A 16,718-nucleotide genomic window follows, 5' to 3' on the forward strand; every position below is an offset into this window, starting at 1 on the left:
ACCCCAGTGACCTCTTTGGTTCAGGTCAGGTCATGGTCCTGTTATTATAGAAAAGGGCTGCAGAGACTTGAATCTCAACATGATTATTGACATTTAACCAAAACCACAACTTTTCTCTAACCTGAAGCAGTTGTTTTGTTGTCTACATGTGACCACAAATTGGAGTCTGGATGTGAACTTCTAAATACCTGCACTTTACCACAATCTATAGTGCCTCTAACTATGCAATCATGTAGTAGCTACCTTGTTTTGGAAAAGGTTTGGAGTCGTGTAAATATTACCTGTAGACCGGAGCCCAGATTAAACATAAAGCAGCAGCCTTGAAAAACCTTTTTTTATGTGTTTATGTGTGAAAGTATGTATGTGATGATATGAATGGCTAAGTAAAAGAACAAATAAACTAAGTTAAAACTCATAACATTCATATAATGTCAAAGACAAATTATGGTCTACAATAGTATTATAATATAAGCTATATTGTTTATAGAATTTCATTAATGCATTACATATTGTGTAGCTGACAAATTATTGCATCCAACGAAAAACAGAAAACACAGAAATGGAAAATTAAATGATTCTTTATTAAATTTTTGTTAAAAAATCTAATTCTGAAGCAACAACCCACACATAAAAATTTAATTACAAGTGAATAAATATTCAATTTTGAGATAAACAGTAGCAAAATAATCCAAATTTCAAATTCATGTGTTGTTTGATTCATTTTGATGATATGAACTGAACAAAGAACTGCAGTTACACAAACCATCACAGTAGATTAAATTCCATTGACCTTGTAATGAAATGGAAGCAAACATCTCCTATATCTCTAAATTTGTATGACTAAATATCACTCAAGAGGTAAGTGGGAAAGTATAATTTGAGGTTTTCTATTTGGCATGGATGATCCGTCATTTTAAAATTGTGTTCTTGATGTTTTTGTTGGAATGTAAAATGACTTGAACTGCGAGATGTAGAAAGAACAAGCAGTAAAACTGTTTCCATTATGTCTGTGCAGTTAAACTAACTGAAATTGTTGCCAAAATCATTTACCACATAGCTATCAAGGCACTTTTTTCAGCATAAAGAGGAATACCTGCGGTGACAGAAGCTCTGTAATCCAGATCAGACAGTGTCTGTGTGTAAACGATGCATTTGTTCCTAAAAATGGAGAGGGTATCAAAATTACCTAATCATCAAGGAATAAAATTTGGCAGCAGTACACACAGTGAGCATGGATGAGACTAATTTACTAAACATACCCTCCAGTCTCATAATTACATGTAATTTTACCGGCATAATTAACTAATTTAATTACTACTCCTCAAGAGCATCAATTATTGATATTACAGAGCATTCAGATGGCAGGCAGAGCTCTCGACGTGGCGCGCATTCAGAGGGTGGTAAACACATGCTGGCTCTCCAGTCTTGGCCAGCTTCCTGCTAGCGCTTAGCGAAGGGGTGAGAGAGGTGGAGACAGACGGAGGGAGGGAGGGAGGGAGGGAGAGGAGGGAAGGAAACACTGAGCAGGAGACAGAGAGGAAGCGTGCCATCACAGACGTCCAGCGTTCCTTCACACAGTTAATTAGAGCTCTGCGTCAGCCTCATGAGGAATTTCAGAGGTGGACAAATGAAGCTTACTGACCTCAGACAGCTGGACGTCAGCCCAGATGTGTTATCAGTCAGGCTACTGAGTAGGAAAACAATATGAAGTAGAAAGGTGTGTGCTGTTTGATACACATTAAAACACAAAATGTCACAGAGCCTCTCTCAGTCATTGCCTTTGTTTCCATCAAATCATAGAGAGTAATCCCCTTTTTGGAAACCTTGCCAGCTCTTGCCATGTAGTAGATTTAGTTGTCCATTATTTATCCTCAATAGAACAACAACAACAACACATCAAATCAGGTGCTTATATGTTTGAACCATATCCAATAAGGCGCTGTCTCTATTTTTCATTTTAATGAATAATCCAGCTCTCCATGCAAAGTTAATGCATGTGTTAATGCTGCTTAAACAACACTCTGCTGACGGTCAGTCTTATTATTATTAGCATGTTTATATTCTTGATGATGTACAGTATATGTGTAACATCCCTATTCAAATCACATCATCACTATGCAGTAATAATTAAATTAGCACTGTCCAAACAAAGAGGCAGCATCTTTTTGCTACTAATCTTTTTCAAAATAAGAGCACAAGATTCTGTTCAAACTACAGGGTGAACACTTGGCTTTAGAATCATTGGGTCATACCATAAGAGTTGTATTATTATAATTATGACCTGTTACACCACTGCATGCTAAATCATGCTCCCTGTCAAATAAACACTAATAATTTTAGTCAGTGTTGATCCATAACCTCTTAAAACAAGGTGTAAAGTCTTTAAAAGGGTGCTAAAGAGTGTTGTCCTTTCACCACAGATGGGAGAACACTATATTTTACACATAACATGTTCTAATTCCAGAGGTGTACTTGTGGATTTGCTGAAATGCTTGAAATGTGATAGTATTTTGAAAAGATTACTCTTCACTGTGCTGCTGCTCAGTTTCACCATGCTGGACCTTGCATTACCATCTACTTTTGATCCATTAGTACACTTCAAGACCTGCAGTTCTCAGCACAGCACAGTGCTTCAAAATGCCGCACAACCATGGAAGCAATTAACGAGCATGAAACACTCATCCTTCAGTTAAAGGTTTGAAAAGAGAAAGAAATGTGTGTTTACAGGGCATTTACTGCTGAGAAAGTGAATCACTTGCATGTCTTGAAACTGCTCTATGATCATTTTAATGCATAATGTAAAATACAGTAGCATCCAAAAATAAGACACGCCTCCTTTGATTTCATCAAATGTCTTCAAAAGACCAAATCTAATAATGTATTAGTTTGTGTCTAACTATTGTATTTACTGACTGTGGTTCTCTCTAAGTTAGTTTATTACTACTGAATACTGATATAACAATAACTTTATTTTTACAGCATTTGCTTTAGATGCACTTCAATCAAGAACAAAAACAATTCAGCGCATTAATGAAACAAGAAAAGCACTCAGAGAGCGCAGTATTCCACCAAGGCTGTTCATTCTCCTATATGGCATTGCCAGAAACAGCTTTTTTTTTTAAAAATTAATGCAGCTTTTATTCATTAGTTAATGATGATCAGAAATCACAGCAACATTAAATGTGTCCATTTAATACAGATGTACCCACAAACAAAATAACCTTGTGCTGAGCACAGGCATGTGTTATGCATGTGTACGTTATGTACGGATACCGGATCACGTGACCTAAATATGTAGCGGGTGGCAGGAATTGATGGGACTCAGAAACATCCCCACAATTTAATCAACTGTTCCTTGTATCATTTCCAACAGATAAGTCCTGATAAGTCCACAGTGGTGGATTTGTAGTAGGATCACAATCATGTGATCGTCATACGCCTGCTGATGATCACATGATTGCGATCCTACTGACGTAGTGTTCACTTGTTGTCATGGTTACAGTGACCTCGTGCCGCTATCTCGCAATGATACAGAAATTTTTAACAAATCTGTGGATCCAGACTATAAGCCGCATCACTGCCAAAATCTAATGAGATGGTCCTTGTGTCATTTCTGACTTTCCCTGAAAATTTCATCCAAATCCGACAGGCAGACAGACAGACAGACAGACAGACAGACAGACACCAATCATCACATAACTCCACGCGTTCCTTGGTGGAGTAATAAATCAGGCAAATTCATTTTATTGGATCCAAGGTAGGGGTTTTGCAAAGATCACTAAAGTACTTTGACTTTGTTGTCTTTAGGCCCTTTTATAATCAACTTTGGATATATGTTTGAGATCGTTGTCCACTGACCTATTTGTAACCAAGCTTTAATTTTCTGGCCAATGTTAGGTGCATTTGTCTTTCTTGCAGCAAAGCATCCCAACTGCCACCAAATGATGCTGCCACCACCATGCTGCACAGTTGGGATGGTGATCTTTGCCTCACTTCTGTCTCACCACCTTCCCTTCCAAACATATCGTAATCAGTATGGTCACGTTTTGTTCCATCAAACCAGAAGACATTTCGCCCAAAAATAAGATCTTTCTACCCATGTGCAGTTGAAAACGGCCTACCCTCATGCTAAGGAGCCTGTAGGTTTAGTTCATACAGGCCACTTTGTGTTATCAGCAGACCTACTTTTGCATCAGCTTTCTCCAGCTTCTTCACAAAGTATTTTGTTATTGTTCTGGGCTGGACTGCACTTGTTGCACCAAAGAATATTTGTTTCTAGGGGACAGGAGCAGCATAATGCAGCCATTGCACCACATCTTCCTGGGCAAAAATGAGCTTTAATGACTTGAACCTAAATGGATGTAAACTTCCAACTTCAACTGTATACAAAATATACATTTTCAATCAAAAACTTTCTAAACAGGAGAAAACGGAGCATTTGTTGAAGACTATTTTTAACTGCAGGTTAATATACAATCAACGCTTAAGAAGTGAGAAATTACCGCAGCAGGAAGGCATGTGGGACTGAGTCAAGATAAATCACAGAGTGTGTGTTGACGGTAATGAAAGAACATGTCAGCCAGTGCAAAGGTGTGGCTCACTGGTGAGTTTTAATAGCTTCTGGGCTACAGTAGTGATCTCTGGCACAATGCACTCTAGCTGGATTCAGTCATTGTTGGTTTTGGTCTATTCATCGTAATATTGGTGTGCTGCCTTACATCTGTTTTTCACTATATTACAAAGTTACTGCACACACAGTCTTGTTCAGCGGTGTCAGAGTGGTTCAGCTCTGTCCCATGTGAGCCGGCCGGCCTGTACTTGAAGTGGTGAGGCGAGGAACACCGAGCGCTGGGGTGAAAATGAAGTGTCTGACATTACGATAGGTGTGTTTATGTGTGTGTCACTGGGTTTGTGCGTTAGAAAAAGAGAGTGACACTACTCTGAGGGAAAGTGTTCATGTGAAAAGGAAGTGCAGTTCTATGTGTCATTTGCACTGTAATATGAATGTTGTTATACACATTATGTATGCACGACAATATACCGCATATTTGTGTGCGCACTGACATATGTGTTTGTGCAATCACATATGACTATAGGAGTGTGTGTGTGAGTGCCCTGAACATCTCCTCTGTGCTCCTCTCTAATTATATTCATAACAGCAATCTGAATGTGCAGGGCCCATGATGAATGTGCCACCCAAGTGTGACTTGCTCCTAATAGGATTCTGGGATACGGCAGCAGTCGACAAGAGGGGCCCCGAGTGGCAGACAACGCCCCACGCCTCGGTGTCACACACAGACTTTCACCACACACAGACACACAATTACATCCACGTATTGTATAAAAAGTTCACACGATTGTGTCAGAGAGCTTTCTTTTCCTTTCACCCTTTCTGTCTCAGTCACTTTCCCTCTCATTATGATTTGCTCCCTATAAATTTGCAGTAAATCTCACCTACACCGAGAGCTTTGTGTGTGTGTGTGTGTGTGTGTGTGTGTGTGTGTGTGTGTGTGTGTGGGTGTGTGTGTGTGTGTGAGTGTGAGTGCGTATCTTTGTATATGTGTGTGTGAAACACGTTGTGATGAAGCTTCAGTCGAGGAGGTATATCTTTTTAACACATTGTATTTAATCATGTACTCCTTGTCAAGAATGTGTCAGCTAAAATGACAGTTTGCTGTATATTTTCTTTTCCTCCCCATATATATAACATACTGTATGCTTATCATCTCCACTACACTTCAGCTTTATTGACATTCAGCAATGTACGTATTTCACAGTTAAACAAAATGATGTTTCTCTCATCCATTTCACAGTGCAGAAATAAAAATGTTAATACTACAAAAAATTAAGAATAAATATAAGGTAAATTTAAAAAGCCTTAACTAAAAAACACAAGCATGCATCAGACACAATCATACTCACTACTGGGGTGACGAAGGGTGAAATAATGCAACTACAGTAATCTGTTATTATATATAGTAATACAGTATAATGTACATGAGTCCTGAATGATCAGTCATGATGCTAATTATACATAGTATAGTGTAGGTGATGATTATACGTGTATAAAATATAATTCCACATAGGGCAGCATAAGTGGTAGCTATACATGGTATAGAACATAAATATCTGTATACAGTGTAAATAATAAATAATACATGTCAACTTTTACTGGTAGGTATGTAATCACACATAGAACAGTGTAACAAAGTCTCTAGTAGTTGTGTACATAATACCATGTACATATATAATGTGCATTGTGTGTATTTTTGAGTTTGGAGCTGATAGGTGTGTGTGTCTAAGTGTGTTGTAGCTGCAGGGTGTTCAACAGTCTGTCTGCAGGAAAAAGCTGCTGCAGAACCTTGATGTGTAGGTTCTGATGTTCTGCAGTCCCTTTCCTGATGGGAGGGAAACAAACTGTCCATGAGGGGTGGGAGGGGTCCATATGAACATTATGAGCAAACTACAGGGCGCATCTAACCAAATCAAATCTCCTCATATTGACTAGCTTTTCTGTAAATACACAAACCTATCATCAGACTAAACTGATATGCATATCTATCTGTAATGCTATTTTTACCACTGTGGTCAAGGTCTTGTGTTGGCTTTAGGTACAAGCATGTTTCCGGCTACAGCTGTCTATGAATATCAGCTTTGTGGAGACTTCAAAGTTCAGTTTTTGTTGAGACTGTGTCACAGAGGAATTGATTCAATAATGCAGCAACTTGTGACCACTGTGAGCAAAAGCTTTTAAATGACTCATAGGAATACAACTTTCAACAGTCCTACTCATATTCAATACTACAAGCATTATTCGTAATTGATCTCAGTCATATGTTTATTCATAAGTACTGATCATCGGCCCTCTGGACTTCTTTGGAGGTGTGAGCAAGATTATTTACACATTGTTTTCCAGTAGGATTACATCATCCCTCCATCAATTAGCTATACATACACAGCTTTATCCTTTTTAGAGTCACGGGAGGCAGAAGTCTATCCCAGCTGAATTAGGCTGAAGGTAGGGGACACCTGGACAGGTAACAGTCTGTCACAGGACTACACATAGAGACAAACAATCACACTCATATTCACATCTGCAGACAAGTTAGAATCACCAATTAACCTCAGCATGTTTTTGGACTGTGGGAGGAAGTAGCAGCACCCACACAGGCACAGGGAGAACATGAAAACTCCCAGGCCGGAAGACAAACCCAGGATCTTCTAGCTGTGATGTGACAGTGCTAACTGTTCCACTGTGCCACATGGATTACGTCATGTTACTCTTTATTGGTCCATATGAATAGGGAAATTTCAGCTCAATGCTTAAAATGACACAAGCTGATTTTAGGACTTAAGTTTCATGTACATGGCTATTCGGGACTTAAAAACACTTAAAAAATTTCTTCTGCAACTCTGGAAAAAAAAAAGTAAAGCTAAGGATTTTATCATAACCAGAAATTTGTAACACAAAGCCTTACTGGAAAATTATCTGATAAAAAAGAGCTCTTCCCATACAAAACTCTGTGCATTTAATACTATAGAATGCCAGCAAAAACCTAATATTATGAGAGTAAAACGGAATTAAAAGTTTTTTTTCAGAAAAACTGTGTGCCCAAGATCTTAGATGATAACCAAAGTGTAATGTGACATTTTTGTTGTTGCTGTTGTTATTTGAGACTGGACAGATCCTGAAGGGTAAAAAAAAACATTGAGCAGAGATACTCCAATACTACCAGTAGTGGAGACCAAAGGTAAATCTCAACCTGTGCTAGTTCAGTTTTAACCACACTTTAACTGTGTCTCACAATTTTCCACTCTTTATTGAAGAGCTTTACTAAATTGCTGGAGTAGCATTTTAAATGTGCTATAAATAATTAATATTACGAAAGACCGTGAACATAGAATAAGAAAACACTATCCTTTCATAATATGAAGGAGCTGTTGTTATTTTCACTCTTAAGAACCACAGATCCATTTTTTTTCTAGAAGTGCTTCCTAATTCATATCACATTATTTCTCCATACAGGGTTTGCGTTCTATATGCTTCTATATAGCGTCTGTCTAATATGCTGTATATTTGGTGCTCAATGCTCAATTACCATAAGAAAGCCCTACGTGTTTTCTAATGTCAGGATCAATTACTAAGATGCACCTATTCAGCTGCACAGAGATGAGATGTGAGACTTGGTGAGGATGTATGGGAGAAGACATATAGTCAAAGGCCTTTCCTCTGGGATGCCATTACCATGGTGAGATGGCACAGGAGGGCCCTCCTGACAAACACACCACTCCACATCCATCCGTCAAAGTGTCAGCCTGGTTTCTTCTTACCTGCCTCCCAAGAAATCCAGTGAATTGTACTGTCTTGTAGCCCTGTAGCTTATATATATCACACATATGTGTCCTGTGACTGACATCAAGGCGTTGGTTGTTTGATGTGTTGGCCGTCTCGGCTGGTCCCAGATGAGCAAAGGAGGAGTAACATAAGGCGCACACACGCACATGTACATGCAAACATACATGTACACACACATGTGGAAAGGTAGGCAGGCAGGCAGGGTACTGGACAGCCAATCAGGCCCCCACAGGCCCCCAGCAGGCCCCTCTACAGGGCTCTGATGGGCTGTGGCATTGATAGACCATCTGTAACTGTGTCACGTTGGATTACAGTGAGTGGGAGAGGAGCACAAAAGAGAGAAGAAGAAGAGAGAAGGAAGGAGGTGCTGGAGGAGGGGGAGGGGGAGGACGAAGGATCAAACCCTCTCCTCCTTCAAGAGAACCTCGCTCCGTCTTTCTCTCAGAGACAGGTCCTTATCCTGGAAGAAAGGACTTAATCCCTAACCCCCCAATTTACCACCTCCCCTCCCTCCTTCTCCGTCGCTCTCTCCCTGCCTGTCTCTCTCTCTGCTGCTGCTGAGGGACAGTAGTGTCTCAGCTGTAAGGCTTTGTGTTCCTCCTGGGAACCTGCCTAGGAGATTGATCTGCGCAATGTGAGGAGCACAAAGACCTTGGGGTTTACGTGCCACAGAGCCGGCCTTGTATCAAGATGTATGCGGCGTGGGAGTAGCCATACCTGTCTTATCGCATCACGGCTAAATGGACAGATGATGGGAGGAGGACTGAGCGCAGAGGGAAGCGAAGAGAGGGGGCTGGGTTGGGTTGTGTTGGGCACAAACTGAACAGCAGAGAAAAGAGAAGGAATTTGTGTTGTGTGTAGAGTTTTATTCAAGACTCCATTCTTGACAAATCAGTCTTTTTATGTTTTGCATTAAAATGGATACTCTGAAAGATTTGTGTTCTCATGCAAAAGATTATGAAGGGATGTGTCAGAAGAGGGCATGATCTAATCAAAGCATCTGTCCTGATATCACGTACTGTGTGATGAGTGTACATCACCAAATAGATCTGAGGACTTTCCATTACACCTGAAATTACCATTATATTGTATACTAATACTTTTCAGTGAATTGACATACATTTTAACAGCATTTGACACCAAAATTCCTTTTTAAAACAAGAAAATTGAGTTTGTTACATTGATAACATGTCCATGTGGTGGTTTTATACACTGCCTGTCCAAAAAAAAAAAAAAAACGTCGCCACTTGGATTTAACTAAATAGAGCCTTCCAGTGGATAATTACTGCAGTGATGAATATGTTTCAGCTGCAACAACTTATTTAACCCTAGCTGATGCAGTGAGGAGCTTCTCATTTCTGAAATAACCATGTTGGAAGACATATCCTGTGGTCATGGAAAGGATGTTAATCTGCCTCAGAAGGGTCAAATTATCGTCCTGCATCAAGCAAAGAAAACAACTAAGGAGATTTCTGAAACTACTAAAATCAGGTTAAGAACCGTCCAACGCATTATTAAAACCTGAAGGATAGTGGTCAGCCATCATCTTCTAGGATGAAATGTGGTTGGAACAAACTCTTAGATGATCGTGATCAGAGATCACTTAAACATTTGGTGAAATCATGTCATAAGAAACAACAGTAGAACTCACGGCTACTTTCAGTAGTGAAAGTAAGAGCATTTCGACACACAATGTGAAGGGAACTCAAGGGATTGGGAGTAAACAGATGTGTAGCTCTAAGAAAACCACCAATCAGTGAGGCTAATCAGAAAAAAAGAATTCAGTTTGCTATGGAGCACAAAGATTGGACTCTGGAATAATGGAAGAAGGTCATGTGGTCTGATGAGTCCAGATTTAGCCTGTTCCAGAGTGATGGGGGCATCAGGGTAAGAAGAGAGGCAGATGAAGTGATGCCCTCATCATGGCTAGTGTCTACCAGCCTGTGGGGGTTAGGGTTATGATCTGGGGTTGGTCAGGTTCAGCAACGTTATGTTCCCAAAGAATGAGGTCAGCTGAATACCTGAATATACTTAATGACCAGGTCTTTCCATCAGTGGAGTTTTTCTTCCCTGACATGTTCCAAGATGATGATGCCAGGATTCATGGGGCTCACATTGAGAATGAGTGGATCAAGGAGCATGAGATGGATTGTCCTCCACAGAGTCCAGACCTCAGCTCCATTGAGAATCTTTGGGATATTCTGGAGAAGACTTTGTGCAGCGGTCTGAATCTCCCATCATCATTAAAGGTTTTGGTAGAAAATTAATCCAACTCTGGACAGAAATAAATGTTGTGACATTGCAGAAGATTATCGAAACGATGCCACAGTTGAATGTGTTAAAGGCAGTCCAATGAAATATTAGAGTGTGTAGCTTTTTTTGGGCAGCCAGCGTATATGCTTGGAGATGTAGGCAAGGCAAGGCAAGGCAAGGCAAGTTTATTTGTATAGCACCATTTAACACAATGTAATTCAAAGTGCTTTACATAAACATTAAAAGCAGCAAGACAGTAAAAAGAAAAAAATATATAGAATATTTTTTTAAAATAAGAAAGAATATATAAAAAGTAAAGGCAATAGAGTATAGCATATAGCAATACTACCAACTTGCTACACAGTAGAGTATAGCAAGCAGGTAGTATTTTAATCTATGAATACGCTACGGTGAACAATAGTGTTTTCAGCCCTGATTTAAAGGCACTGACAGTTTGAGCAGACCTCAGATCTACAGGACGTTTGTTCCACAGGTGAGGAGCATAATAACTGAATGCTGCCTCACCTTGCTTGGTTCTTGTTCTTGGGACACACAACAAACCAGTTCCAGATGACCTAAGGGGTCTGGATGCTTCGTAGGGAACTAGTAGATCAAGCATATATTGTGGTACCAGACCATTCAGTCCTCTGTAGACCAGTAGTAAGATTTTGAAATCTATCCTTTGACTGACAGGAAGCCAGTGTAGCGATTTAATGACTGGTGTAATATGGTCCAGTTTCCTCACGTTTGTATAGAATCTGGCGGCAGCATTCTGGATCAGCTGCAGCTGCCTGATTGATTTTTTTAAGAGCTGTGAAGATGCCATTACAATAATGTAACCTACTGAAAATGAATGCATGAATAAGTTTTTCCATGTCTTTGTTAGACAGAAACCCCTTAATTCTAGCAATGTTTTTCAGGTGGTAATAGGCAGATTTAGTGATAAACTTTAGATGGTTATTGAAGTTCAGGTCTGAGTCAATAATTAAACCAAGATTTCTGGCTTGATTTGTAGCTGTCAATGACATCGAGCCAAGGTGAGCGCTGATATTTGCCCTTTCATGTTTGGGGCCACAAATGATCACCTCTGTCTTTTCAGTGTTTAGCTGGAGAAAATTCTGGCCCATGCACTCGTTGATTTGATGAATACAGCTACTCAGTGACAGTAAGGGACTGTAGTCATGTGATGACACTGAAATATAGAGTTGTGTGTCATCAGCATAAGTATGATAGGAGATGTTGTGATGTTCAATAATGTGAGGTAGGGGAAGCATATAAATGTTAAATAGAAGCACTCTGAGAATGGACCCTTAAGGAACCCCACATATGATTTTAGTTTGCTCAGACTCATGATTTCCAATTGACACAGAGAAGTCCCTATCTTGTAAGTAAGATTTAAACCACTGTAGCACAGTGCTGGTGAGTCCCACCCACTTTTCTAAACTGCTGAGTAGTATGTGATGAGCCACTGTGTCAAATGCAGCACTGAGATCTAGTAATACCAGAACAGAGGATTTGCCTGCATCATTATTCTGATGAATATCATTTAAAACTTTGATAAGTACAGTCTCAGTGCCGTGGTGTGGTCGAAATCCAGACTGAAATATGTTAAAAAGATCATTTTGCATCATAAACGCATGAATTTGCTGAAAAAAAAACCCTTTCAATGATTTTCCCCAAAAATGGCAGATTTGATATCGGCCTATACTTACTGATTGTTGTGGCATCCAGATTTGATTTTTTTAGAAGAGGTTTTATTACTGCAGATTTCAAAGCCTTGGGAAACTGGCCTGTTTGAAGAGAGGTATTTATTATCTGCAGTTAAAAACTGTTTTAAAAAAGTTTGAAGGCAGAATATCAAGACAGCATGTTGTGAGCTTTAATTTTGACACCGTTTCAGTTAGAGTTGTATAATCTAGGAGGCTAAAATGTCCTAGATTAACTAGAGGACGGGAAAGCACAAGTGTTATCATTCCTGAGCTGGAGCTGCACACTGCTTGTCTTATCTGTAATATTTGTTTGTGAAAAAGGCTGCAAAGTCATTGCATGACTTGTTAGACAGCAGTTCAGGAGGAATTGATGCAGCAGGGTTTGTCAGTCTGTCTACTACAGAAAAGAGTGTGTGGGCATTATTACTGTTTCTATTGATAATCTCTGAGAAATATGATTGCCTTGCATTCTTCAGTTCCTGGTTATATTTGTGAAGACTCTATTTAAAAATGTCGTAATGTACCTGGAGTTTGTTTTTTTGCCACCTGCGTTCTGCTTGTCTACATACTGTTTTCTGTGCTTTAACCAGTGTGGCGTTTCTCCAGGGTGACTTTTTCCTTCCAGACAGAATTTTGGTCTTAACTGGGGCAATCAAATCAATAGTACTCATAACATTGGAACTAAAGCTGTTAACAAGGTCATCAACTAGCGCTGAGGGTGAGGTTGGTGAAGGTGTAAAATCCTTGGTGAATAATGCACAGGTGTTATCATTTATATAACGCGTACTGATTACCTCTGCTTCACCTTTCATAGGATTAGCAAGGGTGGACATTTTAAACAAGACACAGTAGTGATCAGAAAGAGCAACATTATTCACCACAACCTCAGAGATATTAAGACCTTTGGAAATAATTAAATCTAATATGTGTCCTCTGTTATGTGTTGGATCTATGACATGCTGGGAAAGCATATTCTGAGCAAAATAAGCAGTCATGGCTGTGCATATCCAGCTTGAGGCAGCAGTGTAGTGATGACGGTCTTAAAAACATAAATTCAGATCCTGGAATTCCGTACGTAAAAACCCAGTCTCCTCAATTTGCACGGTGAAATTCTCGACCATGACTCTTCTTCAGAACCAGTGTCTGATTTGATAATGCACAGCTGAATAACTGCTAATGTTTAAACTTGCCCTTGTGTAGCATGCTTTTCCAGTGTTTGAGCAGAGTGCTAGGTGTGCGGGTGTGCTGCCACGCTGCCCAATGGAATTTTCCTCAAAACATACTTTCAGATTGGTAACCTGTTAACATGAGCCATGATGACAGAACTATCACATGTATTTTTATTAATAACAACTAGGAAATCTAAAGGGAATGTGTTACAGCTATTGGTGATAGTGTGCCATCTTGCTTCTGTGGTGGACTTTTGAAACATTGTGTGGGGAGATGGTCTGAGTAGGCCCAGCTGTGTCTGGAGTGGGAGCTCCTGAACCCCAGCTACCAGTCATCTCAGCTGATGAGCCTGGAGATGAAGACCTGCACTCCAGCCCTTGTTCTCCAAGCCTCCCAACTTGTCTGATTGGCCACCACCCAGTTCCCTACACCTTCATCCAACCAGCTGCAGCCAACATCCGACCTGGAGAGCAGAAATCCTCAACCAAACTCTCAGTCAGGGCAGCTGGGATTTAATGTGAACAGTTGGCCCTGGTGCCTCCTGTGTCTTTGTGTTAGTGCGTTAAATTGTAACTTCAGTTAGCTGCCGTCACCTTAGTGAAGGAGTTGCTCATCTGTGCAACTTATAGCTTCAGTTGGTGGCAGCTGTTAACTTAGTGGAGAGGTTACTTGTGTATGTAGGTGTGTGTAACTTGTATCTTCTGTTAGCAGCTGTTAAACTTGCAGCAGTTACTAGAGTCTTGTGTGCGTGTGCTTTGAGACACTTCTTGTTTTATTTTCTATTGTTTGTTATGGGTGTTGCTGTTGTGCTTCGGTTTGGCTATGGAGTTAGTTGTTTTGTTTAGTTTTTCTTTAGTTTTTAGAAAACTCTGTTAACCTTCGTTTGGTTTTTATTTGGTTCTTAGGTTTAGCAACATCCAGCTGCACTCAGAGAACCCTTCGTTAGAAGAGTTTTCGAAGCAAAATAACACACAACAAAGTTTTTACAAGTTGCATGTTGACACAATATCAAATAATTACATGCATTTCAATGTTTTCTAAAAATGTTTTTAAAAATGAACTTTTCTTTATAAAAGGCATTTATTTTAATGTTGGATTTTAATATGCATTTGCACTATAAAATATTGCTACCTTTGCTTAAATAAAAGAATGGAATACGTCTTTCACTCAATAGTCCAACCTGAGTGAACACATAACTATTTATATAGTAATGGTGAAAGGGTTCAGTTTTAAAGATAGCACATTTAAGCAAAAGCTGGTCTTAACTTTTACACGTGCTCTGCACTCATGCACTTTGGAAGGTTTAATTTTAACAAGCACACTATTTCTGATCTATAGACAGACTGCACTGAAATAGGAAACAGTGTTTGCAAGGATTTAATCATTGCTGGAGTGGCAGTCTGCTTTGAATGTTGGGAGATACTAGATTTTCAGTTCTTCAACGATATATTTTCTCATGTATTGTACTTGGATTTATTTTGGGTGTAATACAGATAGAGTGTGATCTATAGGCATATGTATGTAATATTTGTACAGTACTGTACTTTTGCACTGGTTGAGTTTTGGTGGGTAAAAATGTAAAAAAATTAAAAAATAATAACAAAACATTATTTTCTGCCTTCATTTAATCATGGGCTTGTCAGTATGTGTAGTTTTGTAACGAAGTCCTATCAGTACATGATAAAAAGAGGGTAGTTATTTCGATTTTCACCTCAACTGGTGCACCTAGGCTCTCCATCTATGTGCGGTCTTACCAGGCTGTGTACTGCAGCTCGCCCACACACTGTGGGCAAAATAATAAGCACCCCAAGGCTCTGCCAAGGCCTCTCAGCCTTTGTGATAGATGGCATTCCTTTTTCTCTATTTCTGCTGTTTCCACCATCGTGCCACACACACAAACACACACACACACCCACCTGGCTCAGCGCCTTGGTATTGGACCCACTGCATCAGTGAAATCCAGATTCTGGCTCCACTGTGTGCTGATGTATCTAAGAATCCTATTTTGCTGTCCTATTGTGTGAGTGGAGATAGAGGCCCATCACTGAGAGTGCAAGGTCACCGAACACATCAGCACAAAGAGCCCTATCTCCCGCTCTCTGTCCGTGGGTGCTCCCTCTCTCTATCTATCTATCTCCATTCCTCTCTCTCTTTGTCTCTCTCACACACACAGTATCTCTGCTGCAGCCACTCTCTCTTATTCATTCACTCTACAAGCCGTGAGCAGACAGCTCCTTGAATGCCCTGACCTCAAATACGCTGAAATAGCCACAATAGCCTCCCTGACTGCAAAATATCAGGTCTCTCAATCTGGACTCGGTGACTCAGAGCTTCTATTTATCAGGATGTGGACAGTGTAGAGAGCTGATCACATTGTTAGATTGGGATCATGGTTTGTGAGGTTATGGAAGAAGAGCAGCATGGAAAGGAAACTTTATCATATGCATCCTCTTCAGGGAGATAATGGGGTAGGACATCATACCTGTTAATGTGATCTCACCATTGCTCTTCCCGTTTTCCCATTTCACCAGTATCACATCAGAATACCTGAAAAGACAGCTTTTTATAGCAGATTTTTATACAATACATTCCATATGTACATGAAAACCATGTTACTGGTAGTTATAATCATTTCTCATGTGTATTGTCAAAGGACTTCAATGTCAAAAAACGAATTTTGAAGCCAGTATGAGACTTGAGCAGTCTGAGTTTCCCCAGATATTGCAGTGCTGTGATGGAGGGATGCAGCCGAGTCCATGCTTACAGGCTGACTGCAGGAACACAGCCGGACTACATGGAAATAAGGACAGTGTCTGTTTACAGGTCAGTCTGTTCGCTGGATCTTATAGCTTCAGTCCATCAAGATCCTGTAGCCCAGCATCAAGTTTCATCAGAAAAGCGGTAAGGTTTTTTGCTCTAAACTGTCACACCCTGACTACTGTATCAAACACCTCCAGTTGTAGCATGTTTACATTCACTGCATGTCAGATACCCATGTCAGAGAAACCAGTCAGCATAGGTAATCCTAGAACCCATTTGCATGCTATGTAGTAACCTGGTTACTGTAAATCCATGCAAACCAGAATTAACAGATTCCTCCCCTAGTCCTGATCTTATTTTGCAAACATACAAATAGTCAGATGTTCAGTGGTGCAAACAAACCTTTTTAGATGCCCAGCAGGTGTTTTGTGTTTGCTGGGCCCAGTTGGGCTTTGGATGAACTTATTTTA

This window comes from Amphiprion ocellaris, chromosome 9 (assembly GCF_022539595.1).
Source record: "Amphiprion ocellaris isolate individual 3 ecotype Okinawa chromosome 9, ASM2253959v1, whole genome shotgun sequence".
In the NCBI taxonomy this organism is placed as follows: Eukaryota; Metazoa; Chordata; class Actinopteri; family Pomacentridae; genus Amphiprion; species Amphiprion ocellaris.